A 24637-nucleotide genomic window follows, 5' to 3' on the forward strand; every position below is an offset into this window, starting at 1 on the left:
CTCGGGCGGCCGAGGAAATGGCGGCGCCGGGGTGCCTTCCGTCCGCCAGGTGTGCTCCGTCCCTCGGGTGGCCTCTGCCCGCCAGGTGTTCTCTGCCCCCTGAGTGTTCTCTGCCTGCTACAATCCCGGCGGGCTTGTCCCGGCCGCCCTCCAGCACCGCAGGCTGAGGGATCGGCCCCGGGATCGGGATGGGCCCAGCGGGGCTGGCGGCTGTGAGGGGGTGCGGGGGCTGCGAGCGCTGTGGGTTTCCCTGCCCACCTTGGCTCCTGAACTGCCGCACTCCTGTGCTTGTTCTTCCCCGGAGCTCTCGAGGTGTTGCTCACACGCCGCCTCTGCAGGGTAGGAAGTGCCTTTGGTAAGTGAAGGGTAGAGATGGAGTGATAAGGAAAAGTGTTCCTGGAGGAAACTGGAAATGCGGCTCCATGACGCTGTGTCAAGGGAGGTTTAGGCTTGATATTAAATGGAAAATAATATGAAAAAACTATTCACCCAGGGGGTGGTTGGGCGCTGGAACAGGTTCCCCAGGGAGGTGGTCACAGCACCAACCTGACAGAGCTCAAGAAGTGTTTGGACAATGCTCTCAGGCACATGGTGTGACTCTTGGCATGTGCTGTGCAGGGCCAGGAGATGACCCTTGTGGGTCCTTTCCAGCTCATAATACGAGGCTGTGTGATGTATCCAGTCTACGGAAACAAGGAGTTGATGGAGTGAAACTGGTAGTACAGCACTTGGATTTTGTTGTCCTTAAAAACCTCAGAGCCCGGATAAGCACTGAGGCATTTTGGTTTTTAACTAATAAATGAGTGGCCTTTGTCCTTGCAGTGCCCTAACCACCAAGCTGCTCTTTATTTGACACAACTTACATGACATCTTGCTGTGTAGTGTCTATGCCTTTGAATCAATCATTTATATCGTGTTTTTACCATGTTTTCATTCTTTCTCAGGTAGCCTCCTGCCTTTTGCTGTAATGCCAGATAGAAGCCAGATGCAAGTCTTCAGGTTCTGCTATTACTGATGCAGCTGCAGCAGTTAACACCATCAGGCTGTATCATGTCTGCTACGGATAGCAAAGCTCTGCATGTTATATATTGGTTTGCCTACAGCAGTTACTTGAACTTCTGTAGCCATCTTGTCACATTAAGAAAAACAGCAAGTCAGTGCTTTTTAGAGACAAGAAAGAATCCAGGGTTATAATAAATCTTACTTATTCAGATATACCATTTACTCCTCCAGTATATGAATGCCTGTCCAGTGTATGAATCCCTGCTCTGCCATTTCAAGATGATAAAAACAGAAGCTTTTAGCTCGCTACTTGCTCTCCAGGTACAGGCAGGTAGCAAACTGCAGGCAACATAAGAGGTTCTGGCAGTTCATGGCTTGCTTTTGCCATGGTGTGTGAATTATGAAAGAATATTTTGGTGAGGTCATGGCACAGATGTGCAGTCATGTTACAGGATGCACATGCCTTTCCTGCTCTACACCAGTCCCAGTGCCCTGTGCTTTCATACACATTAAACATGGGATACACCAGCATTTCTAGTCATAGCACTGACACACATTTAATGATACCTGACAAATAAAGTAGAGGCATAGAGTTTGTCTCCTTTATAAACTGAGTAGCTTATCCCTATGGAAAGGTTAGGCACCAGTGCTCTCTATGTATTTATTCATGAACATCAGTATGAAGTTAACATGACTATTAGTCTACACCTTTCCCAAAAGAATATGCCTTTGGGGGTGAAATACTGGGAATTCTATCTGAAAATTGAGAGAACAAGTCTTTCTATCCATAGGTTTGTGTTGGATTTCAGTTCTTTTGGTATATCACTTGTCAAATGTTTCAAATTAGAACGCATAAGTAGAATTGTACCAACATTCAAAATTACAAATTTACTCTTCTTGTGAGCCAGTGTAGTGCAAGAGGCACATTCATTAATCAGTAATGGATTATCACACTCAAAAGAGAACTCAAACCATTGAATCTCTTTTTTGACTTACAGGAACCTGTTTTTCAGCAGTTTGTACTAAATTGGTTTTCCTTTGTAGATGAGGCCAAGTAAGATCTGTTTTCACACTGTGGTTACTGTTACAGCTTGTTCTTTCTAAACATACAAAACCAACTGTTCATTACAGCACACAGCTTGTTAATAATCTCTTACAAAATATGGCAATAAAATATGACCCACTGTGGTGGAATGAAATCCAAAAGGTATTTTTCCTTCCTGTAAATTTAGTGCAAGTGGGATTCAGAAGGTCGAAAGTACAGATCACCTGATAGGAAGGGTTGAACAGTTGCTCTGTCTCCTTTGAGAATTGGTTTAACAGTATCACATGTGACACAGTGCATATAATGTTATTGTGGGTGTTCTTGAGAAAGGGTACTCACCAAAGGTGACACATGTACCAGATCTTCTTTTCTTCCCTTCACACATTGAGTCAAGGAGTAATTTTCAGAGCACAGAAACATGTTAGCCTTCATTTCTCATGTCTGTTAATTTGAATGTTTGACTAAAAGCTTGCAGGTTATTTCATTAATTTAACTACAGAAGCCAGGAAATTAATAGCAAGAAAGTTAGTATTACTTTGCCAGTTTTCTCACAAACAAAATCAGTGCTAGAAGAGCACAAGGGTGTGTGTTGGTATGCAGATAAACCAGTGTTGATTCTGTATAGTTACTGCTCGAGATCTACATAATCTTGCATACTGGAGCTGTGAAAGGATGTCTGTAAACTAAGAATTGTGACTGGAGAAGAGCACTTATTTCATCATAACACATATTCATAGTCTCCAACTGTCCAACATATCATATTTGCCCTAAAAGACCTCATCTAGCCAGCCAACCAACCAACAAACCCACACAACCTCCACAAGAACAGCAAAAACCAATAAATGGTTGTGCTGACTCCAGAGGTTTTCCATGCCTTTGTTTGGCTCCTGTGCCACCTAGGATGTTACAGGGTCTAAGAGCTCAGCAGTCCTTTGGTGATCTGCTGACTCAGACAAAGGGGGAAGGAGAGCAGCAGTCATCCTCCCTGCAAGTTCATGGGACAGCACTAGTCACATAAATGTAGGCAATTAGCCTCTAAAAGCAAATGTGCCTGTGATGGGGCATGAAACAATGAGCTGTTTTGTAGGGAGAAAACCTAATACCCAAAAAAATGGGTGGAGATGACTCTGCCTGGAGAAGATGGAAACAGGATTTTTTGGGTGTGCTGTGAGTATTCATGTTTGTAAGTTATTGTGGTAACACTCCTATGAAGGATTTTGATTTTTTTTTTCTTATGGCTGATAATGAAGACAAAACTGCTTGGAATGCTGTATCCATTAACTAAGGAGAATAAGAGCCCCCAGCTGCTGGAGTGACAAAGGAAAATTAGTGATACCATAGATGTGGAAAGCCTTTAGTTGCAAAAAAAATAAATGTCTTTGAATTTCTTGTGCCTTGTAGCTTCATGTGGTCAGCAATAACAATAAAATCAGAAACAAAATTGCAGAGGTTTCAACTGGACAACAAGAATATGAATACCTATCGTTTTATTGACTCAATTAGCAGTAATTCCACAAGTGTTTTCACAGCAAATATCACTAGTACTCATGGTAAAATGGCCAAATATTTCCATTTTTATTGGTAAATGAGAGAATTGAGATTCTTATAGACATGACTGAATTGCTGAAGTGTCAGATTCATGAAATAATATCACTTGATCACTCATCTTTTTGAGTGCAAAGTGTACCTTTCGGGTTAAAGAATTCCAGACCTCTAAAACATTTATCTCAGCAAACCACAAAGTAAAGCCATGCAACAGTACATGTAACTCAGATGCTGGTGAAGGAGACAAAGTTCAGTGACACATTGAAGTCTGTGAAAAATCACTGTAAACTTTGTAGGAAATCCCTGCAGGCCTCCATTGTGCACTTAGCAATCTCACTTTTGAGATTTCCCCAATTTACTGACAAAAAGCTGCATTAAATTCATCTACTTGGGAAAGTTTGAGTTTGACCCTATTTAGGAGGAACTTAGATTTCAAAAACGCAATGATGGATGTTTCTTGCTTCAGGATTATACCATAAATCAGTATAAATAGCACGAGAACATAAGGAAGAGCTCTTCAACAGATTTCCACTGCAGGCTGAATCTTTATGATGTCAGTAAAAATAGTAGAATATTATGACTAGACATTCTATTTCACTTCATTGTTACAACTAAACTTCCTATTTTTATTGTGCCCTAATAATGATGTTCCTTCTATTCCATTTTAGTATTCCTATTCATTTAGTCTAATAAATCCCTGCTTCTCTGCAGTACCACTGATCTGAGAAATGTTCCTTTTCATTTCACAAAGACAAGAAAGGACAGAGACAAAGGGAAATGGAAAGTACTATGGTCAAACGAGCAAAGACTTAGGCTGTCTAATTAGGTCATGTGCAAAGTAACTAGAATTCTAAACTGTCTTCTGAATGTTATTGAGACCTAGATTAGTTTGGGGTGAGTGTATTTGAGTTCTTACATTTGGCATAGTTGAAATGCAGAGCTGTAATGCATATAAAAAATTTCTGTCCAAATTAAAATCTTCATACTTATTTCTGTATGATACTTGTTGGATATACTGTGGTCACTGCCTGATATGAAATATTTCCAAGAAAAGTGATATTGCCAGTCACTGTGTGGGTTTCAGCTGGGGTGAAGTTAATTTTCTTCATGGTGGCTGGTAAGGGCTGTATTTTATACTTGTGTTGAACACAGGGTTGATAATATAGAGAAGTTTTGGTACTGCTGAGCAGGGCTTACACAGAGCCAAGGCTTTTCTGCCTTTTGTACTGCTGTGCTGGTAAGGCTGGGAATTCATGAGAGGCTGAGGGGAGACACAGCCAGGACCGGTGACCCCAACAGACCCAAGGGATATTCCAGACCATGGAACGTCCTGCTCTGTATATAAAGTGGGGGGAAGAAGGAGGAGGGGGAGACATTTGGGGTGATGGTGTTTGTCTTCTCAAGTAACTATTAGATGTGATGGGGCCCTGCTCTCCTGGGGATGGCTGAACTCCTGCCTGCCCATGGGCAGCAATGAATTAATTCCTTGTTTTGCTTTGCTTGTGGGCACAGCTTTTGCTTTCCCTGTTAAACTGTCTTTATCTCAACACATGAGCTTTCTGGCTTTCACCTTTCTGATTTTCTCTCTGGTCCCAGTGTTTGTGAGGCATAGTGAGCAGGTGGCTGTGTGGGGCTTTGCTGCTGGCTGAAAATTGCTGACAATTAGTAGAATGATCAGAGTGGCAGGAACAAACAGCAAATTGTAGTAATTTTTTATATTTAATACAGTAATTGTACAATTTATTTACTGAAAAACAAACAAAAACTGAGTGGTGACATGGAGTTACAATCTCATTGTTTTTCATTACAGCTCCTGAGGCCAGGGAAGGAGAAACAGCAGTCTGAGGTGAGACAGCATTGAAAGAACCTCCTCAAAAGCTTTTAGAGACCTCTGAGAAGAACTGTTGATGTGCTTCAAAATTGAATATTACCTGCTTCACAACTGTAGCGTTCTTTGAAGCATGACTTTCCCATTCTGCACATCTTTGCTTAATACTGAAAATTAAATGTTACACTTAGACATGCTGCTACCTTTTACCGTAGATCGTTTTTCTAAAAGTGCAACAGTTCTTCAATGCATGTTTTTATAATTGCAATATTTGGCCAAGGATGAAAACAGTAATCTGATTCCTTATATACATTTGGTGATACGCAAAAATCTGATGGATAAAAGGATTTTCTGAGGCCAAAACTAATACCCATATTTTTTTTAATTGTTTTTTAATTAAGCTCTTTTTTAAGCAGCTGAGCAGCAAAGGTTTTGGTAACTCTAGGAGGATTTTCCTCTAAAGATATTTTATTAATGTAAACATTTTCTTTGTAGACAGATCTCAAATAGATTTTTGTTGCTGAAGAATATGTTGTTTTAACAGCACATATATATAAAGATTTTAAAGGACTTAAAATATGCTAATTTTAGGCAAATTTTTACTATGATTTAAACAAGGTGAGGAAAACAAATAATATATTCTGATTTTCCAAAGTCTTTACTTGTATACTTGCCTTTATACCAATTCCAACCTTAGTAAATTGTAAAGTGGTGGAACAACCATGAAACTGATAACATAAGTCTTTGCAGAGAAAAATGAAATATTTGTCTCTGATACAGGACATAGAATTACAGCATTTGAAAAATAATAATTCTAACTATAAGTCATGTTCTGCTTTCTCTCTTCAATGAGCGTTAATAGTCTTTCTTAGCATCCAACTACAAAAAAGTGCTGCTAAAACAACTTTTTCTGACAGTGAAATATTTGGAAATGTAACTGATTGATGCACAGAACTCGCCTCACTGATTTACAATAGAGCTTTCATATGCATGCTCAGATTTTGCAGGCTAAAGGTATACAACAAGCTACTAATTAACTCTGGTTATAAGCTAAGGGAAAACATGTAGTAAAGCAAAAAGGAGAACTCTGAGTTGAAATATGCCAGGTAGACCTGAAACAGGTTGGTGTGGTTTTTTTGCCAGTTTGTTGTGGGTTTTGTCTTAAGTCCCAGTAAAACAAATGACATATAATTTCAGTTACTGTATATATCCTTAAGTATAATTTTTTGTTGTAACTTCCAAAACAAGAAGGGTGTTTGTTGAAACTAGTATAAACTATAAATTTGTTGAAACTAGTATAAAGTATAAATTAAAGTTTAATTCAGTGCAGCTTTAATTTCAATAGAATTAAAAGCATAGCACAATCTAGGTTTTAGTGCTGTCATTATTATAGTTTTAACAACTTGTAATGCAAATTACAGAATCCAGATCATAAAAGGAAAGGTAAAAATATGTGTGTTTTCAGATCTTGAATAAGACTGCCCAGTCAACAAAGGAAATGTGTCATGTACATGAATAAATGGAATAATTTGTAATAAATCTAAAAGTTGGACTAATTATTTAAACTGAACATAGGTATTAATTTATCTTCATTGTTCACTTTGGGTGAATTGACTTCAGAAATTTAAGGACAAACCTATTGTCATATTCCTAATTCAACAGGGCTTAACCATGACCAGCAAGGTGAGGAGCAGTCACATCCCCTGGCAGAGTCTCCATCAGTGTGTGCTGCCTGAGCTTCCTGCTGAAGCTGAGCCTCAGCAAGAGCTGCCTTTCAGAATTTGGAAATTCAGCAGTGCAGATGAAAGTATCAAGGTTTATGTCTGTCTTTAGTTTTTGCATTTCAGTAGTTCAGATTTCACTACAAATTCTTTGAGATCTTCAGCACATGGAAGATTAGAATCAGTAATTTAGTATCATAATGAAGAGTAATTAAGGCCTTTCCTAGATACCAGAAGGCAATCAAGGAAAGCTCTTTTCTTTCTTTCCAAGTCTCATCTGGTGCTATCAAGATTAAATGAAGCGCGACTCATGGTTAATGAAGTTTTTACTCTTCTACTAAAATAAAATTTAGTCTCTTAAAATACTTCCCTTTTGCCTTTCATACACAATTTCTGTCCATACTTTGTCTATTTTAGTGGAGTCATATGCCATATTTAGCCCAGACAAACTTTTTTAGAGTTTACTAATTTCAAAACATTGTCAAGTAGACACAGTAGGTTGTTTTCTCTATATACTGTCAGCCTGATTCACATGCCTGTAAGTTCATCTAAGACTCTTTCCACTGTTGCACAGAAAACAAATGAACTTTCAGGGAAATCCCTATCAGTGTTTCAATCACTGCTGCTGTTTTTCAGTCAGGATTATTAAAAATCTCAAACTTCATTCTCCTAGAAGTGCAGAACAGCTGCATTTTAGTCGTTTTAGATGCTGGAGTCCAGTTTAAGAGGGTGATGTGTAGCAGTAGTCACTACAGTGATTAATGAGATTTCAGTAGCTTTTCCATAGCTTCCTGCCTAGAGCCAAAAAACAAAACAAATCTACAAACAAACAAAAAAATCCAACCCCAAACCCATAACGGCAGATTAGTTGTGTGCTTTTCACTGCTTCTTGTAAAATGTTAATGGACTCCTAAAGGTTTCAGTTTTGAATGAGAACCATTTCAGCAAGAATTTTAGCAGATGCAGAGGCCATTCAAGGAACTTGTGAAAATTCCTTTTGTTCTGCTTTATAAAGTCTATTAGGCACATTTGGCACAAGCTGTGAATCTGACACTGATTTCCAAGCATTTAAACAGGCCAAATAAAATGCCATTTCTGTAATACTTTTAGATTTTCCCTTTTTTTCAAGTGTATATAAAGTACACATCTGAATAAACAATATTGTACTCCTTTATTTTAGATGTAGGTAGCAGTCACAAGAGATTAAATGCTGCTATGTGTAACGAAGCATGAAGATGACAAGATATATGAACCAGAGGCTTTTCAGCTTGATCACATCATCCAGCACATAATTATACAGATTTTGTATTTCAGACACCAATGTCACCTTGGGGTTGAAATCATTCTAGATGAATTGGTGTAAGTATAAATAAGATAGTTCCCCACACCCCAGTTACTTTCTTACTTTAAAAATAGAAAGGAAAATGAGTCGTCCTGAGTTTAGGGATGAGTTATTTGTGTGTGGTATTTGTGATGGAAAATTCTTTCTAAAATAAACACAGTAATAAATGGTCTTCTTTTTTCCTCTCATATTTTAAGGTGACAGCCCGCTTCTAGTGTCAGAGTACTAGACTAAATTTATCCTGGTCTGTTTTAGTACTTGACTAATACATACAGCACTATCTATTAGAGTCATTAATTGTATCAAGCAAAATATTTTGCTGTAGTTTTTCTATTAAATTTCTTTAAAGCCACATGCAGAATGATACCTCCCATGTTATACTTTAGTTCCAGCGACTTTAATATGGATGATACCTTGATGGGCTTTTGAAATCCTGAAAAACATAAATGTGACAGGGAGCCTAGATGGGACTTTAAAAAATACTACAAATAATTTAGCTATTATTACAAAATTTTTATAAATGCTGAATAAAGGTGTAAATTAATAAATATATCAGCGTCTATTAATTTATTTCCTTCTCCTCATTACAGAAAGATACTATTGATCCAAAATTTATTAGCAGTGTTCTGCTAGAGCCAGCAGAGGGCAGACTTGAATTGGAAACTCTTTTTGCTACTGCAGTTACTTGAAGTTAAAATACCAGATATATCATGTCTTGAGCTCAAAGTCTCATCACTTCTCTACTATTCTAATTACACCTGTGCTGGATAAAAGCCTCTTTGCAGTTCCTGTTTGACAAAATGAATGTTTTGTGAATGTTTAAATAAAGATGCTAATATGAAAGTGAATAAATCAGTGTGTTAGCAGCTGTGTGTTACTCATCAGGGATTATCCACACTGCTTAATCCTTAACCATGTATATCTTGAAATGTTTGTTAAAAGCTAGTGAATATAATTATCCCCATTTTACAGGTGAAGAAACTGAAGAATAGAGTGGTAACCTTACAGATTACCCATCTGGGTGACCTACAGAAACAAGAATAAAGTCCAGTTTTTGAGATCTAATCCAGTGCTTTGCAACATAAAGTATTTTAACTCTTGAAAACATTATGGAAATTATTGCTAGAAGCCCAAATTGTGGAGACTGAGGAGCTTAAACTGTTGAAATAGCAGGCAGCCTGACAGCCAGGTTGTAGATCTTAAGAAGAATATTCTTCTCAAGAAGATGGGTGGCAGTCAGATCAAAGTCCTAAAGATCCACTTTAAAGTAGTATTTTGTTTTTAAAACAAGTACTTTGCATTTTAAGGCATATTTGTTATTCATTAGGTTAGGTTGTAGTCTTTCCAAAAACCTTTATGATAGCCTGTGTCTGGCTCTTGTTATGTATAATGTGTTGTGGCTTCAAACATTTTTAAGTGCTGTGTGAAGGTCTGTAAGAATATATTATAAAAGAGGCCACTTGGAGCTTCTTGGTCATTTCTCCTTGTACCTTGTGCAATTGTACCTCACAAAGAGTTGTCACCTCCAAATTGTCATCACTTTCCATAACTCACAGAGGCCTGAAAATGCAATTATCTCAAAAGGGAAAAGATTCATTTACTCTTCTGCAGAACATAAACTCTCCTTGAAATAACCACTCATTGAATGCATTTGTACACAGGCTCATTTTATAGTAAACCACTGGATGCCTCAGCTCAAGAAGCAGCAAGAAAGATAACAATTCAATTAATGAAAACTGCTGCTTTGAGAAATGTAGTTTCCAGTCTCAAAGTTATTTTATTTATCCCTAATTATACATTGCTGAAAACTGTTAACCATTATTAGGGGCAGATAAGTCTGAGGTTTGGGGATATGGCTGGTTTTGCCTGTTGTAAGCTTCACAGGTTTACACATCCACCTCCATAACAATCTTTTCTTTCACTAATCCTAGTTGGTGTGCATTTTTTTTGTACCCAGCTTTCCTTTTATTTGTAAATATGTGTGAAATGTTCAAAACATTAGTGATTTAAGAGCAGTTAAGATATTACTGCCTCAGAAACACATCATTGTTACATACAGTTGTGTTTGTTGTGCTGAGCAGGCCCAGCTGAGTTACAAATAAGGCAAAATAACTGTATTAGAGCAGGTTGGCCAAAGGCTTGTCCCTGAATTTCTTTACATGGAAAATAAAGGATACATGTATGTACTGTCTGAATAGAGAGCATGATGATGTTGTGTGCCTGTGCCAAAATTAATACAATAGTATTTTATTGGAAAAATAAACTTAGTTTTGGATTTAAAAAAATTGTAATATGCCATGTATAAAATACATATTTGATCAAGATCAGTTCTGGTAATGTTCCTTCAGAGGTGAGGGTTTTAATGACAGGGAAAAAATACTTTTACATCTGTGGAAGTTTAAGCCTGCTGCTGTCAAGTGGCCAGGACCCTTAAATGTGTGTTGAAGTCTCCTACTCTTAGTAAATCAGAAATGTTTATACTTGCTGTCTCAAGTAGTAGAAAGAACACTAGCAACTGCTTCCATGTTTAGAATTCTGTGGAGTCTGCTACCTGTGAGCAGACTCCACTTAAATAAAGTCTCTGGAACTACTAATTGCTAACCTCATTCTTGACATACTTCAGCCTCCAACAGCCTGCTACAACTTCTGTTAGACCTTCTGGGGTTCTATCTATAGCAATTGCTTTCTCTCCCCAGCTGGCTCCAAGCCAGAAATATATCCATTTGCACAAATGCTTCTTAACCTTGTTCACACTGGGGTGGGGGGGAAGGGAGGAGTAATATTTTTTTCTTTCTGCTTGTCTGGTTGGTGGATACTTTTATAGTAAATTCAGTACTTGCCATGTTCACTGTGTAATGCACAAGTGGTTACAATGCCTTTTCTGAGGTACTCTTTGTTTCACTTTAAGTGCACTGAATAAAACTATTTCTCCATGGTCATTTCATGGGCACCTTACTGTAACATGGAAGTCTCAAGCAAGTACATTTAATCAATTTTCTGATAAGGCTGTGTTCTTCTCTCTCAGTAGGGCATTCTCAGTTGACAGAGAAAGCCTTCAAGACTTGCAGATTAACCAGCACTTCCGAAGGCTGAAGAAAACACTAAGGCACCAACATTTCTCACCAGATACCTCGCGAGTTCCAGCGTCCCTGTCATGAAGAAATTGGTTTATAACTGACAGGGAAGATTGTGTTTACCACAGGAATGCTACTGGTACCCAAACTAGCTTGTCTTCATTCTCAAAAACCTGCAGCTCATACACATACATGTACAGCATCCAGCTCTGGGGTCCTCAGTGCAGGAAGGACATGAATCTGTTGGATTGGCCACTAAGATAATTAGAGGGATAGAACACATCTCCTACAAGGAAAGATTGAGAGAATTGGGATTGTTCAGCCTAGAGAAGAGAAGGCTTCAGGGTGGCCTAATTGTGGCCTTTCAGCTCCTGAAGGGAGTCTGTAGTGACAGGACAAGGGGCAATGGATTCAAACTGACAGAGGAGGCTTACATTAGATATTAGGAAAAAATTCTTTGCTGTGAGGATGGTGAGGCACTGGAACAGTTTGCCCAGATAAGTTGTGGATGCCCCCTCCCTGGAAGTGTTTAAGACCAGGTTGGGTGGGGTTCTGAGCAACCTGGTCTAGTGAAAAGTGTCTGCCCATGGCAGGGGGCTTGGAACAAGATGGTCTTTAAGGTCCCTTCCTACCCAGGCAATTCTATGATTCTATGTACCTGTGTATAGAAACTTCTGCATTATATGTATATAAATGTACACGGAACTGCAGGTTTATCAGAATTAATTGAAAATGAGCCAGCTTGGATATCAATACCAGCACCATTTCTGAGGATATATGTATAGACATGTATAGCAAACTTCAACTGCAGCTTTGAAGTCCTCAGTGTTTCAGCTACCTAGAAGTACCTATGCAAATATTTGACATTAGAAAATTAGGAGCACTTTGATTGGAGTAATTAGGTTGATACATAGGAGTTCTGTGGTACAGGCAGGAACAGGTGGTCCTGATTTTTCTGACTCAAATTTCCACCAATTTTTTTTTTAATGTTTTCATGCATTTCTGTACAGTTGTGGTGAATGCTGTACCAGAGTCCAGTCCAAGCTCTGAAAAGACAAAAAGGGTATGGTTACAAAAATAGTCACAGACCACAGCTCTATGTTTGCATGCTAGATCATGATCAAGGATTCTGCATTAAGATGTACATAGGACAGTGTGTGGCATCTCTCACTGTAGTCTTCTGTGGCATCTTGACCCCATTTAACTTCCATTTTTATTAGATCTCAATGTTAGGGGGAAAAAAATGCAAGTTCTACCTTGTGCAAAATTTATTTCCAGCTCTAATAAATCCAGCCTTGCAACTTCCTGTCCTCTCGGGTCCAAATACTTGTCCCTAGAAAACATTCCTCTGCATTAGAACTCACAGGGTAAACTGCTGGATCAGTAAAGTTCTGTTCTCTCTAAGGTACTGCATCATGCATTTGCAATTTTGTTCTCCCCTTAATGCAGCTGGAGTTTCAGACTATCCCATTTAACTGCATATGTGTCACAAGTCACTGACATCAGAAACACATTTTAGCCTCAGTGTCACAAATTAATTGAGTTGCAGAAAGAAGAATAAGGTTACTAAAAGAACAGGTTTTAAGAATTCCACTTTCAAATAATAGTGAGTAGCTAAAAAATCCTAAAGCCAGGAGCATGCAAGCTCCTACTGGTCAGTTTTCAGTTGATCAGCTTTTAATAGCTACCTACAAAAGACTAATTAGTGACTTCAGTGTGCTATTCTACATTTCAGTGTCTAATTGCTGTCATGTAGCTGCACACTTAACACAGACTGCTAACTCGACTTCATACCCAGCACTGGTCAGCACTGGTCAGCACTAGCAAACCTCAGCTTCAAGGTTAAGGTAGAGTCAGCATTTTGCCTCCTGTCAGCAATAATCTATAACTTCTATTGCTGGGAACAATCAAAAAGATATTAAACCAGGAATGGTTTGGGTTTCACCTACTAACAGTAAATTTAGAGCAGTAACTTCATGACATCAGTGGGAGCAGTCTGTTCAAATCTTCCACCACGTCATGGGAAATATAGACTATCAATTTTCCATTCCTATTTTGGCAGGCGTAATTTTGTTATTTTTAAAGCTGTTGATATTGGCCACCTCAGTGTTTTCATTATTTCACACATATTTTGGCATTTCAAGAAGTCTGTGCTTCAGCAGATATAGGGGATAGAGTGTGTGTGTCCCAAAATTTAGAAGTTCTTTCACCAAGTATGATAGATTACATTTACAAGCTTCATTTACACTTCAACAGAGCATTCATCTGTGTGCTGTCAAAGGCTAGGGGGGGCATTAAATTAGATATTTTAGAGAGAATATGAATTCTAATAAAAGGGCATCAGGACTGTCTACAGCAGTTGGAGTGATCTGTAACAGCAAAGCAAAGGAAGATGGGAGTTAAGAATGAATGAAAAGGTGTGAAAGCAGCAGCAGAACAGAGGGTTAAAAGGATGGACACTTGATGACACAGAAAACCATGCCCAGCAGAAAAGTTAAGGAATTGCTCTGTTTATGTCAAGGCCAAGGACCTGCATTTGAAAACAGCCACAACACAGATGACCTGTCAGCAAAAAACCCAGGATCCTGATCCCAGGAGGATGGTACCAAGGCTGCAGTGTCAGACACCCCTTGCCTTTCCTGTTATCCTGCCTGGAACACACACGTGTTGAAAACAGAGAAAAACAGGCAATGGGCAGCATCCTGGCCTATCATTTGTGCAGAACAAAGTAAACAGGATTCTGAGGTAAAAGATATCAGCGGATGCCTCCTAAGGGAAATGACAGATCTGTCCAGAAATCACTTTGTTGTCCCTAGTCAAGGCCTTGTAGTGAGGGCATGGCAGCAGCACCCCCATTCCTTTGTGTCAAGCTCAAGGGATCCTGGCCAGGCCACTGGGACTCTCTGAGTGGGGGATCAAGAATATATGAGTATCAGAGTGTCAGAGAATTAACTCTACAGCAGAATGAGTGTGAGTGTCTAAAATCAACTTGCCTAAAGATTTGCAAATAAATACCTTTCATAAGATCTCACACTGAACTTTCTCACTGTGATTCCTGTGTTACAGCAATTTCCCACTGCTACACAAATAAAGTCATGCTTGCTGAGGACCATATCACAATTCCCCTACAGACAGAGGGACAGAGTTGCTCATGAGTTGCTCTAATTCTTGCATTCCTTCCTAGATGTGGCATAGTAACAAATTCTGTGGCAATTTATCTACAAGTACATAGATGATCATTTCCTCTTAGAGCTTTTCCAGAAGGTTGGTTTGTCCAACACAGATGGATTTTGTACAGCATTTTAATGACATGGAATTTAAGCTTCTTTGTGGAAACCCATGCACTACTGGAGTAAAATAATCATTGAATCATAGCTGAGTAGTTATTGATAAAAAACAAATTACTCCATGGAAAGCCACATGAAAAACACAGGGTTGGAAAGAAAGTGAAGGAGGAAGGCTGAAAAAGTGTGCTGTAAGACCTGAAACAATAAAAATGAGGAAATAATGTGTTGGCTTGATACAAGGACAATATGGACTTAGCCAGAGTCACAGTATTACTCAAAGCTGGTAGGACATGTGAATAATGCCTTCCAACACCCCACACTACTCTGGATCTGTAGTGCCAGAAAAGGAGACTGCTAGAAGGGCTCAGTTACAACAAGGCTGGGCTGTAGCATGCAGAAAGGGAGATTAGGATTTGTTTTCTTTCACAAGCTTTGATAGGGTTCACATATCAACTTCTGTAAACAATGAGATTAGGGCAGCAGACTGCATGACCCTTTGCAGCTCCCAGTAAAAACCTCATGGAGAAATAAATATCTTTGGCCTTCTCCCTCACCATAGTAACACTAAAATAAGCTACAATATGTGTGTCCATTTACCTTGTCAGCCAGTTGTCAGTGAGGCTCAAATTCCTTGTGTTAAGTACTGCAAAAGCCTTTTCCCAGAGAACTAATCAGATGTTACCTGGGAACTGGCTGGTTTTGATCTTAGACATGTATCATGTTTGTTCTGACTCAATTATATATTTATTGTTGCAAATTTCTTTTGCAGAGAGTAGAAAGTGTACTGGTAGCTCACCAGGCAGGCCTGCTGTAACCTTGAGCTGGTCCTTCTAAATGTATTGAGAATGTTCCAGCTGCTAATTTAGCAAGGACTGGTGACATGCTCAGGGCTGCATGAAAGAGCTGCTCCCTCACAGGAGCTGGAGGGAAAGAGGGCAGGTGCTGTAAGGAATTGATGCTACTTAGAGATCAATGCCTGGCAATGCTAACCTGTAAGTGTGAAATCTTTGAGACACTAAGTTTGTGTCCAAACATTCAAATGTTTTATCATTATTGACATCACAAACAGGATTTTCTACCCAAGTAAAAGGTCTTAAATCCAGCAGTCTCATAATTGTCCTGTCTGGAGTGCCTCTAGATCTATAGAGCCCAAGAGCAGAAATTCTCTCTGTATTTCTTCTCTTAAAATCCATCCTAGAAGCTTGCCAAGCTTCTGCCTTCATCCATATTTGGCACTCAAATAAAAAAATTAGCTCTGGGGAGAGAGAAAGCCTGGTTGCTAAGAACTGTGTCTGCCACACAATAAACTATGTATTTCACGGGTGAAAAAAGGGATGTACAAAAATAAGTTTAAACTCAATTTGCTCCCTCACACAGCTGGACCAGGGTAGGTGACCTGAGGGATAGTCTCAGTTGACTACCATGACCTGCTGGAGGAAGGAGATGACCTGACTGGAAGATGTCCATCCTAGCCTGTGGTGACAACGAAAGCTGCCTCACTGGGGGTACCCAGGACTTCCATGCTCATAGCTAACATCAACTTCTGACTTGTCAGGCAAGACAGGTCACCAGAGCCCAGCACAATGAGTAATCCACTTGCTAGATCATCTTCAAGGATAAAGAGGCTTAATTTGGGCATTATTAAATTACAGAGCTTCGAAATTACACTGCTGAAATTTAATTATTCTGTGAAAGCAGCCAGGCACTGGTACTGACAGTAATTCAGCCATGCCACAAGCACTCAGTCCCAGTTCTGCTGCAGCTCCATAGTAGGCAGCAAGGCAATAACCAGGAGATTGAAAAAAGAGGTACATGAGCCACTGCCAAAATACAATGAGCTCTCATTCAGCTGATAACAGCTGTTTTGAGGGCATTACATAAGCATTTTCATTAAAATATAAAGAAGTTCATTGGAAAACCCTAAAAAGAAAAAAAGCCTCCTGAACCTGCCTCATAGAAGCACAATGTAAAGAGGCTGGCCAAGGCACCTCTTGCAAATGAAGCTCAGACCATCCAATCTCCAAGAAGATGAGGCACGTGCTGAGGAAGAGGTTTGGTGTGTTGCTCTGGCTACAGAGGGACAGGGTGCTCTCTCATCTGCTGGTCGGTACATGGTAAATGCTGCTATGGTTTTAATTAACTGCAAGAGAGAAATCTGAGGGGAGCTGACTGAAAGGCTGGCACCTCTGACAGTTGTCTTCTAGAGTTTATGTGACAGTGATACAAAAACTGTCATGGGCAGCTCTTTGACCATGAGGGCAGAATTCAGCTGCATGCACAGTCTTTGGAGGCCATCAGGAGTGGGCAGGAGATGGAATAGGATCATATAATCATAGAACAGTTTGGTTTGGAAGGAACCTTATAGATTTCCTAGTTCCAACTTCTCTGCTATAGGCAGGGATGCCTTCCACTAGACCAGGCTCCTCAAAGTCCCATCCACCCTCACTGAGATTATTTCCTAATTATTTCCTAAAATACTATGTATTTTATATGCAACACATAGACAAACAATGAAAAAGACACATACTAGTGCTTCTGACATGCTTTCCTTGTAGAAGCCCCATTTAAGAACAGAGCATTCTAAAATGCTGGCATTTCTATGTAAGAAAATCTCATGTTTCCTCCCAGCCTTGTGTAGATGGCAAATGTTTCTCTGATTGCAAAGTCATTATTAGGTCTAGCAAATGAAATACAAAACATTAGAAAAACCACACTGCTGTTCAACAAGCAACTCTGTCTGCCCTGACCAGTGCAGTGAGAAGACACTGAAATTATGGAATAAATGCCTTGACACCTAAACTATAGGATACCTTTAAACAGTGGGATAGGTTCCCTTCCTCTAGAGGCGGGTTTGCACTACTGTCAGAAACTCTGGTTTGTTCTCACTCACCTCAGGGTAGCTGAGTTTCTGTTAACACAGAGGAAAGGTGAAAAGTCTGATAAACAGTGTTAGAAGACCATCTTATCTGAAAACATGCAGTCCATCCTGCAAGGAGGACAAATTCCATTTACCTCAGGATGTAACACTTTGCTGTCTGTCTAGGCTGCCAGTGGTATCAGTGCTGTCGGGTCTTTTTTGACTTTTTGATGGAGATATTCCATTTTCCTCCTTCACAGGAATCAGAAATGGTAGCTGTTCCTTATGCAGAAGGACTCCTTGTTTCTTACACTGCAAAACACCCTTTGAGTAAAAGGGAGAAGATGGAATGGTATTTTTGTTTCTGCCTGAAAAAGCAGATCCATACCATAACTACACAGACAACTGCAGGAAGTGGGATGTATAAACACTTACATTTTCAACTCAAATGCCAACATTTCTGGGCATGCTGCCCCAAACAGTCTGGTGTTTGAGTAGACACCAGCTCTTGAATACATTTCTGCACTTTGAGAAGTAAAAGTGCCTCTCAGAAATGCCATTCATCTTGGCCCTTTGGAGCAGAGAGACCCAGAATGACACCCACTTGCTTCTCTGCTCATAAGAGGGCCAAGGTGAGAGGGAGAAACCCAAGGTTTGCTCAAATTAGAGAGGGCTCTTATGCCACAGATGCACACATGGCTGATACACCTTTTGAGCAGACACCACATGTATGACTGAAAGATGACCTCCAGAGATGCTCCAAAACCACCACCTCAGCACTAAAGACCTGAGACCAAACAGAGCAAGCCACCACAGAAGCTCAGAGCTTGTGTGTTGAAAGCTCTGGTTCCCTGAGGTATCTCAGTGTTGGCCTGGAAAAACAAATTTGAAAGCCATTGACTTTCAAGTAGCAATCTGCATGCAAGTGATGGGTTCTGGGTTCTTCTAGGAAACTGTGGACCTGAAAAAGAAGGTTTAAGGTAGGTGCAATAAAAGCACAGTCTAAGATGAAGGAGGGCATTCCTCTCCCACAGGCATCAACACTGCCACTCTTACTGAATTCAAAAGTCAAGACGTTTGCTGCTAGAATACAGAACATCCACCCTCATTCCAGGCAAGTGGAAATATTTTGAAAGGATGCTGGAGCCTCCCATGAGGTGCTGTGAATAGTGACAGAAGAAAGCAGTACTGTAGCTGATCTACTGAAATCAGATCAATGCTGTGCTCTTCTTTTGGAGCAAACCTTTCTGGCTTCAGCTGTCACGAGGAGGAGGTGACATCAAAGGCTCTAGTCTAAGTGGGCAAAGCATTCATTACCCTCTAATCTTCCTTTAACTCTTTATCCATGCTTTGGAGTCCCCAGTGTAAGCGCATGCAGATATTCAGGCAGATACCCAATTCCCTGTTTTCCAGACACAGGTGAATAAATGAAGGTTTAAGTAGCATGCTTTCTCCCATAGGTGAGGGTACTGGATACTTTCTCACCTTCAAACAGCTAAATGTTGTAAAGACTCAGCTCCCTTTTTCAACACGTTTCTCACTTTTTTTTTTTAATGTTATTAGGGAAGAAAAATGATTAAACACACTGGCTAATGCACAGTCTAATAAACTGGACTAATAATAGTTTTCCTGCCATCAGAGAAGATGATATTTTTCCATCCCATTTTTTCCTGAAGCAGAATGGAAGAGATAATTGATCTGTGTTGGAAAGTGCCTCCCTTTCACTGTTGGCCAGACCAGCTTCATTAAGCCACCTTTTCTACCATGCTGAATTGCCCTTCTTACCTCACACACATTGTCAGATCCTGCCTGATCCTCACAGATGAAGAGTGCTTACTCAGGGGAAACTTTGAGGAATATTTGGCAATGCATTGTAGTGCATATTGCTTATTACCTTTTTAAAATTGTGATAATTGTATCATCATCTCCAGTTCCAGGGGCTGCAGGTTACAGGTTTGGGCTCTACTGTACCCAACACTCAGCCTCTGAGGTTTAAGGCTTTGTCTTCATTCCCACAGTCATTTTTAGTATCTGTGTCTACACAGGCCAATCCTCAAGCCTGAAAATCCATCAGGACAGGAGAGAGAGAGGATCAATTTCTATGGGACACTAATTTGAAAACCATGCTTGGTTTCTAAGCAGTGTTTTAGAGCAGGCACAAGTAAACTATCAAATGGACAATAAACTTTTGAGAAAAACAGTCTTTTAGACAACTCTCTGTTTTTTAGTGGACAACCAAAGCTGTTATAGATTAAAAGTAGTAAATTTCCAGATACCCAGGAACCTTAAATCAGTTTTGGGCAGCTTTGCTTAGTTTCAAGGAGTCTACAGAAAAATTGCTCTTGGCAATAGCACCCTTCTCAGTAATTCTGTGCCTGGTCCTAGGAGATCCTTCTGCCGCTTCACCTATTTTATTTTGGTTTTCGGTCCAAAGAAGGGCAGTGAAGCTGGTAAGAGGTCTAGGACACAAATCTCACAAGGAGGAGCTGAGGGAGATGGGGGTTTTTACCCTGGAGAAAATGAAGCTCAGAGGGGACCTTATTGCCCTCCAGAGTGAAGGTGGGGGCCAGTCCCTTCTCCCAGGTGACAAGTGAGAGGACAAGAGGAAATGGCCTCAGGCTGTGTCAGGGGAGGTGTGGATAGGGTGTTAGAAAAAAAATTCTTCCCTGAAAGGGCTGTCAAGCATTGGAACAGGCTGCACAGGGAAGTGGTGGAGTCACCATCCCTGGAATTACTTAAAAGATATATAGATGTGGCACCTGGGAATGTGGTTTGGTGGTGGGCTTGGCAGTGTTAGGTTAGGGTTTGGATTCAATGATCTGAAAGATTCTTTCTGACCTCAATGATTTTTTGATTTTTTTTACATCTATTCTCCATTCAAAAATCAGATTAATATGATGTACCATACATGTGTTAGATTCTGGTTGGATATATAGCCTAATTTTAATTCCTACACTTTGAATGAAGATTAATTTTATGCAACACTGAAAGCAGTCATCTCTCTGTAAGGCATTTAGCACAGGGGTAGAGCAGCACCAGCTCCTCCAGTGCAGTGATCAATAGCAGAGACACGTTACTCATGCCACAGCAAGTGACATATGACCATGTAGCTGCACATTATAATTAACCACTGATTAACAACAGAAAGAGGATTGACTGTTACATTCAATTAACTTGACTTCCTTTCAGCTGACAAGCAGCTGAGTGCTGAACATTTAATATACTTTTTGCAAATTTTCTTCTCTGCAAGTATTATAATTGCAGTAATTAGCACTGATCACGTATGACAGCAAAACTCTCATTTCATCTATACAATGCAGTAGCTTAGAAAAAGTTAGGTTTTATCTGTTTTATTAATTAACTAACCAGTATTTCTCTTCTAACACAAACTCTCATAGAATTCCATGTAGTTTTTCAGATAATTCAGTCAACTTCTAGATAACTCTACAGAAAATTTTCCCAAGAGATATGATTGGAGTTGTCATCAGTTGATGACAGTCACATGCACATCTACAAAGAGGTACATCTGTGTACCTGTGTGAAAAATGATCCAGGTGTCTCACATTTGCTGTTAAATGAGTTGGTATTTTCTTTCATGCTGTTTCCTTTCTTTTGGACTGTATATTAGTCCATAGGGAAAAGCTGCCAAGGCACCCCGAACCTCCTTTTTTACTTTCTTCTGTTTTCCATATGGTGGCCTGCTCATATTCCCTAATAGGGTCTTGATGTTTTATTTGACTTGACATTTTGATTTGCCTGTCAGAATGGGGTAGTGGTTAGAAGAAATGACTGGCAAGACTGAGAGGAGTTTATGCTGGCTAATAACCTGCCCACTGAGCAGATATTGAGAAATTCGAGCAAAAGTTGTCAAGCCAGATCACACTTCTGACAAAAGGACCCACAAAGTTGCCTTCAGGACGGCAACCCTGCTGAGCTTCATGTCATCCATTCAGGCAAGGAAAGGCACAAAGAAAAAGGTTAATGCCAGTACTTTGTATAGCACAGTCCCACAGTCCTCAAGGAAATGTGATCTGCTGTGATAACTGACAGCAGATCAGGCACTGACCTTGTGAGTCACCGGGTTGTTCCTGCTGGCAAGTCCCCTCTGTTCAAAGGGTGCCACACAAGGGCAGCTGTGGGGTCACCAGGCAATGATGGCCAGCTCAGGCTGTGCCTGCACAGGGTGCCCAATGGTCTGACCAGGGAACGATGCCCAGCTCAGGCTGTGCCTGCACAAGGTGCCCAATGGTCTGACCAGGGAACGATGCCCAGCTCAGGCTGTGCCTGCACAGGGTGCCCAATGGTCTGACCAGAGAATGATGCCCAGCTCAGGCTGTGCCTGTGCAGGGAATGGTGCCCAGCTCAGGCTGGGCGCTGCCCTGGGTGCCCAAACTCCCGCTGGCATTTCCAGCAGGAGGAGCAGCGTGAGTGACACCAACCACAGAACACCTTTGCCTTTAGATGTGCGTCACTCTGTCCTTGTACTGACTGGCCATGGGGTGGCAATGTCAATCTTCTAGAAAATACTTTCTTGCACTTGCTTCCTGCTCCTCCCCCTTTGTTTTTTCCCTTGTTCTCTTTTTATAGTGAAGGAAGCTGTACCTAAATTTTCATTTCCTTGCAGAAGCTGAATTCTGCTTTTTCTTCTAGCAATAGTTCACCACAAAGACTTTGTGATCCCACTAGGCTAGACATTCTCTTCTGCTCCTTCTTCATCCTTGCAGATGAATGAAGAAGGCTCAAGTGTATTCCTTAAGTTAATTTTATGTTAAATGCCAACTTTCCACACAATTACCCTCTCATTCTTAAGGTGGCAAATGCCAGAGACTCTATCTTTGACCAAATCTTTTTTGATTTGAAAGCACATTTCATTTTGTGCTTTTCAAAAGGTACCAGCATTTCTTGACAGCAAAGCATGGCAAGAAAATCAGCAGCACTTAAACTTATGTAGAAGAGTGCAGCCACCACTGCTGCCCACACATTTTCTAGTCCCGTGGTAGGTTGTTTCAGGAGTAAGTTCCCTGTATTTGTTGCTGTGGTAGTTCCAGCACTTTGCTCCCTCTCCAAGAAGGAAGCAGAGGCAGGGAAGGGGCAGAATGCCATGGCACAAGCTCTGCCTCATGGGAAGATGCCTGCCCTTGCAGTCAGCTGGGAGTCAGGGGAGAAGAGGTTTCTTCCAAGAGCTCTCAGCTTTATGTGTGTCTCATTTTGTGCAGCTTCTTCATTCATACAAAAGTGCCCCCAGAAACAGACAGAGAGGAAGTGACATTTTGAGCTGCTCTTAAAGCTTCTGGTTTTTCCTCCCATTCACCTCTTTTCCCACAGCTCAGTACAAAGTGTGCTTTGTATGACACGTTCCTCCTTTCAAGCATGAAACAGAACTGTCCCTCAGCCCCTGTGCTGTACACTGCCTACTCTTGTTGGAGTAGGAAGGAATAAGTACAGGGATTATGAACGTGGTACTGAATGTCAAGGCATATTAAAACTGTTCAGTATCTCAGGAGCAAATCAAGATTCTTCCAAGGGGCTTCTTTTCTGCCTGAAATTGAATTACACCATCGAGTACCTTATAAGTAGATCTACCTAGTAACTAATTTTGTTGGTGTATTTAAGAAGTTACTCATCTCACCATTACCAGAATGCATCAAAACCCTTTGTGCTCCCCAACATCACCATTTCTCATCCAGTATGACTCCTCAGGTACAGTAACACCCTGTCACTCATGGGGAATGGGGCACACATGTTGTGCTGCAGTCTGTATCACACGTGCCAGGCTTTATGAAAAAGGCAGCTCATACAGCCTGGATTTTGGAGAAATCCATTGCTCAGCAATTCCTTATTCGTCCATAAGCACTTTTTATTTTGTGCAATGATGCCAAAGCAGGGAACTAGCAGGAATTGTTCAGTGTTTTTGTAGCATGGTTTCCTATGCTGGCAGCAGGAAAAATCAAATACTCACAGATAACCAAGGAAGCTTAAAGATATGAATTTGATACACTATGCAAGACAGTCAAGGAACTCTTTCCCAACTGAAAGAGGTTAGAATGAAGATTTGTCAGAGGACTCAGCTAGAGCTGAACATGTATCATCCACTTACAAGGAAGCTTTAACAGCCTTGCTGCTATTCCACCTTAAAATTCAAAAGCTGGTAAAGGTATTGCATAGTTCTAAGTGAGATCATAAAGCAATAGCTTTATGAGAAATGAGAATGAAATAAAGAAATGAGAATGACAGAGATTTGTGTTCTATTTCTTTCCTCCTTCGCTACTTTAGACTTTTGAAAATGGTAGAAAATGCAACTGCTTCGTGATTAGTCATATAATCTGAACAGATGCAGTTTGAATCTTAAATCCCAGCACCTGTCCACATTATTTCAAGCTGATCTTCACAGTGTGGCCAGAGAACCACCAAAGCAGATCTATTCTTCCTAGACATCTGCCTGCTTGTAAGGCCTTTAGCAAAAGGGACAGCTGCTGACATTCAGAGCTCTGCTGAAGACACTGATCCTGTGCTAAAGCTTCTTTGGGCTTAATTCAGCAAGAAAGGGAATGTAGGGATTCAATTCAGTCAGAATCAGAAGGAAAGCAGCAATGCTAAGCCAGTTGTTCAGGGTGAAAAGGGAGGAAGACATGGGATAAACACCTTGTGGGTGTCAGAAAGGATTTTCCTAGCTCAGGATGTCCTGAATCGGTTTGACAGTGCCTGTATCTTTCTCAAGTCAATATAGGGAGAGATGAAATCAGTAGTTTTGCTAAAGAGCAGTTGGATTGGTAATTTCTAATGGCTGAAACGAGGAATATAAATCCCAATGAACTGACAAGTAAATGAGTAAACTAAATATCAATGTTACCTTGTGAAAGCAGTTCTACTGATTTATTGTAACACATTTCTTACACACCAGCATTAGAGGGGCAAGACAGTCTGCTGAAAGATGAC

General features: G+C 40.4%; 1 long non-coding RNA gene and 1 other non-coding gene across 2 annotated transcripts; both read left to right on the plus strand.

The window, feature by feature from the left end:
- Positions 1 to 184: 184 nt before the first annotated feature.
- Positions 185 to 10408, plus strand: LOC128935448 (uncharacterized). The gene is made up of 4 exons (XR_008482949.1): positions 185 to 355; positions 5403 to 5438; positions 7083 to 7103; positions 8322 to 10408. It is a non-coding gene; the product is annotated as an uncharacterized LOC128935448 (long non-coding RNA).
- Positions 5693 to 5780, plus strand: LOC128935791 (small nucleolar RNA SNORD93). The gene has a single exon (XR_008482963.1). It is a non-coding gene; the product is annotated as a small nucleolar RNA SNORD93 (small nucleolar RNA).
- Positions 10409 to 24637: the final 14229 nt, after the last annotated feature.

The sequence above is a fragment of the Melozone crissalis genome, unplaced genomic scaffold (genome assembly GCF_028551555.1).
Source record: "Melozone crissalis strain CALT ecotype California unplaced genomic scaffold, PUWL_Pcris_2 ptg000016l_1, whole genome shotgun sequence".
NCBI classification, from domain to species: domain Eukaryota; kingdom Metazoa; phylum Chordata; class Aves; order Passeriformes; family Passerellidae; genus Melozone; species Melozone crissalis.